The 4,488-nt window shown below is 39.0% G+C and overlaps 1 long non-coding RNA gene across 1 annotated transcript; it reads left to right on the top strand.

Moving 5' to 3' along the window:
• The first annotated feature begins 220 nt into the window (after positions 1-220).
• LOC147643555 (uncharacterized) lies at positions 221-780 on the top strand. Its single transcript, XR_015271906.1, has 2 exons — positions 221-446; positions 660-780. It is a non-coding gene; the product is annotated as an uncharacterized LOC147643555 (long non-coding RNA).
• The last annotated feature ends 3,708 nt before the right edge of the window (positions 781-4,488 follow it).

The following is a 4,488-nucleotide window of genomic DNA, read 5'->3' as shown; positions in this document are numbered from 1 at the left end:
TTTTCAGTGAATGGAAACATTAATTACCCTAACACTGATATTTCTGAAGCAGTTATCTACATATATATCAACAGGGATGTTGTAAATTTATTGGGAACATGTTTCTCTGTATAGAGACACAGTAGTTAATATTTGAAGTGCTTTATTTATTTACTTTGTTTGATTTTTCTCAATAAGTCAGGCAATGTTTTACTCTTTCTATTTGAAATGTATTGAATTGTATTGTCAACTTATTTTATTTCAATCTGAAAGAAATGGGATTGATAGTTAAATTTGTATTTAAATTAATAAACTCCTTGGCTCCATGAAGGGTATTGTGATACGACGCAATGGAAAAGCGGAAAGAATGCTGAATGTCCCGCGTGTCCATTCCAATTAGTGTGGAAAATAAAGTGGAAAATTGTCAAATTGATTGGGCATTGGGCGCGGTGGGACACCGAGAATGGGTGAGAAATATTAACGGAGTGCGTCCTGTTGCCGCAATTTACAAATCAAGTTTGCTCGCATTGAAAATTAGTGAAAGTTGCGCCCAAGTTGTGGCTGCTGCTGGTTGCGTTTTTTTTGGGATTTTCTTTGCCTATTTTCCCTCTTCTTTACCATTTCTTTCTTTATTTTTATTATTTTTTCTGTTTTTTTTTTTCTTTTTTGGCGCTGGCCAGTCGGAACTCGGAACGGTAGCCCAAACCTAGGGCAATATCGTGTCGACGATCGCTGCCCAATCGGATAGGCGGGGTGATCGATGAGGAAGAAAAGTGCGGGGAAATGGGGAAAACTCCAGCGGCGAGCGCAGCTCCGAAGGGCAGCTGGAGGTCAGAGCTAATTGATTGGGAAAACCATTTCTCGGATTCGAAGTCTTTTGGCCGCCATTAACAAGCATCGAAAACATATGAACCACCGGCCCGTGGCTAATCTGGTTAATTCCATTAAGTGGCCGGGTGAAGATCCAGAGATTTGACCATAATCAGGTAATTGGCCAGATTGTTTCACAATTAACTTGGTCTGTGAATGCAGGAGGGAAATCTTCATCGCCTTACTAAATCCATCACAGGTGAAATTTAAGTTCAAGCGTCGATCAAAGCTTAAGGGAGTTTAAGCTAGACTCTAAATTAATAAGTTTATTAACGTGAGCATTTAGTAGCTCTTGAGTGTCATTAGAAATTTATACTTAAATATACTTGATTTATACTTAATATAATATAAATTATAAGTTTAATCCAAAGTCTTGACCCATCTGATCTTGCCTTGCATTGCATGACTTTGGTTTCCCATGACTAATTCAAAATATTTCCAATCTCTTTCACCTGTTGAAAAATTCAGTGATTCCATTTGATGTGCATTTCAATTTTAAACATTTCGCAGTGCGTTTCATTCAAAGTTTTGGCTGTGGTATTCCATCCGAAGCTCAGCTCAAGACTTGGTACCATTTGTCAAGTTTGCCTTTTTGAGTGCTGAATTTTTCATGTGCATTTAATTAGTTGAATTATGGCTGCGAAATGTGGCGAGTGGCCACTGAAGCCACCAGTTGGAGCAGCTGCAGCAGCAGCATTAAACATTACAATCTAATAAAAAGTCGGAGAAAATAAAACTTAAAAATACAACTTAATGAAAATGAAGTAAACACTCTGTGCGCGGCCATATTGTGCGACAACTTTCGCGAAATAATTTTTATTGACTCCCGTCCAGTTGGACAATGGACCCGCTTGGGATGTCAGTCGGAAAAATCGCACGAAATCACCTTTCGCCATTTTCATCCTTATTTTTGTTGTATCTTTTCGCGGGCGGTTAATTACAGGGGGAGTGAGTCTGATAGCTAATCTCTCGATTGTTTTTCCAAAATGTTTTTGTGTTATGAAAAGCAAATTGGCTTTTGGACAGAAACAAACATTAATCTGTCCACAAATAATTACAATAATTAATCACATAAATCAATAAACAGAGGTAGATATCATTGAAGCTTATAATAATGCGATTATTTAATCATTTGTATATTCATCTTTACCACGTAAGGTAACTTAATCAGCAAACACCTTTCACATACTGTCAATTGAATTGAATTTATTTTTGGACTGCAAATATATACAAAATTAAAGAAATGTGAACAAAGAGAAAGAAAGATTCACAAAAATAGGATCCTGATCAATCATCGTAGCCAAAAGCGGAAACACCTACCTGAATCTCTGAATTCATTATAATAATTTTTGAAAGGGTAATTACCAGAAAGGCTGATTACCTCTAATTGTCTAATACCCTCTAATTGGGCCATTCTTGCCAAGTTCTCAAGCCTTTCTCCGCGCTTCTCAAGTGCGTTAGGTGGCTGGGAGAACCTGGGGGCGTGGGCCGGCGGCTTCGGGCTGAAAACTTAATTGAAACTCGGCCCAGTTCCACAGTTTCCCCGCTTCAGCCGGCCGTCAACCGCCGGCGCATTAAGCCAACGAAAAATAAACAAAACCGAAAGACAACAAAATAAAACCGCAGATAAAAAGATCTTGAGATTTTCCACAATTATTTTGTATTTTTCGTCGGCAGCAGCAGCAGCAGCAACAACAACTTGACCCAGTTACATTTGTTGATGTTTTATTTTTATTTTTGTTTTTAGCATTTGTGTCTCTTTTTATTTTGTTCTTCAGCACTGTGATTAGTGACAAGAATCGTTGGTAATGAGAGTAGAGACCTCCGGAGAAGAGTTGAGGGAAAACACTAACAAATCTTTTGTGGGTCGCTTTTGTTTCATTTCATTTTCCGAAATTGCTGGACCATAATTAAAAGATTGCCCGCGTAATTAGCCGGCTCAGCTGAGCCTAGCCGAGATTTATGTGCCGAGTGTAAAGTTCAAACATTTGAAGCCAACTTCACTGAGGTAAGGTACACCATCGCTCGTGGTAAAGTAAAGGGCGTAATTAATTTTTGAAGGACAAGTCTCTGGAATCATTAAAAACGAATTTACTGAGGTCACCGTTTCAGACAAGAGTTCAACGGAGCTTGACTACTGGATTGCAAAGACAAAACAAAACAAACTCTCCATCAATATGAACTGAAGTAATGAGAACTATTCATCTATTACATTGCGGCATATTTGATACCTAGTATCTTGAGAATATTTTGGCAGTAGAAGCCAGCAAGAACAAAAAACCCATTCCTGTTTTAAATGTAAGCTAAGTAAAAAATTTTTCATAGTTTAACTGATATCCATTTCTTGGGATTTTAAAATATTTTAGCACATTTATTTTCAAAGTTTATTTTAGCAATGCTTATTCAATTATTTAGAACTGTTTGCACCAAACAATGATTATCTTTCAATTCTCTATATATTCTCTATCCTGTTCATCGAATTCGCTTAAATCGGTTTAAAAATTCATCTTCATCTTCCGATTCATCCAGTTCATCCGGAGGCCCCACACACTGGCTTTGCCTTACGGGCCATTCCTTCTCTGGGAATCGTTCCTTTTGGATCTTTCGATTGCGGACGGTTAGGAGATGATGGTAGATCTCACGATGCCGTTGCACTTTTTGTTCGATAAGAATGAGTCTATCCTCGCAGGATAGAATTTCAGCTTGTTTCCCTACAATCTTGTCACGGATAGTTTCCATCTGGATCTTACTTTGATCCTTTGGCTGCTCTTTCTTGAGGCGATTCAGCTCACTCTCCAGATCTTGAATCTGTATCCCAAGGTCCTGTATTAAAAATGTAGCATTTTCGTGATCTTGTTCAGCCGTGCCATAAGCACTTGTGGTTTCTTCGAGAGTGGGCCAGGTGGTTTCCTCTTTCCACTTGGCGGACATCTTTTCCCAGGCCAGTAGCACCTCTTCGGATATAGTTTCTATTGGCGTTTCCATGTTAATGATGTGACAACCAGATTTTTAAATAATAAATTATGAATGATTAAAGTTTGACGTATTCCGTAGCGTAGAAACGTATGGCTTGCCTTGCCTTTCTCTATTTATATTTCTTACCCAAATAAATGCTATATGTTTGTAGTCTTTAACAAAATGGATGATTTCCACCTGTAGATTCTCAGCGGGAGTGATGTGGCAATTGCATTTCCGACTGACAATTATCTGACCAAGAGTTTTAGGAACTCCCAAGAGCAAGGCACGTGCCGAAGATTGAAGAATTGGAAATCTGTCGATGACGCAGAAGAGGTACCAAGGTATGTTACCAGCAGCATCAGCGAAAGTGAAACTCCGATACATCGGAAAAAGTCTAATCAGTCTCATTGCAATGGCTACGGTAAAGTCAAGTAACAAAGTAACAAGTACATATCATGCTCGGGCCCCAAAGATTTAAACTCTCTTTCTGTGCCATTGACAGACGCGCGTCTCTTTCGTCGTCTTTCTTCTGCGGTGTCTTCTGTGCGGCTCGGACTGTTTTGACTGACAAATGAAAATCTCAATTGGCTATCGCCAGACAATCAAAAGACGAGGAGACAAACAGCCATGAGAAGTCGTCTGTCGACGGTTGCAAACTTTACACACATTACGGCCGAAACG

This window comes from Drosophila serrata, unplaced genomic scaffold (genome assembly GCF_035046125.1).
Source record: "Drosophila serrata isolate PLE 108 unplaced genomic scaffold, ASM3504612v1 contig_272, whole genome shotgun sequence".
Lineage (NCBI taxonomy): Eukaryota > Metazoa > Arthropoda > Insecta > Diptera > Drosophilidae > Drosophila > Drosophila serrata.
The sequence above is the reverse complement of the archived record's forward strand: the minus strand, read 5'-3'. Positions and strand labels throughout refer to the sequence as shown.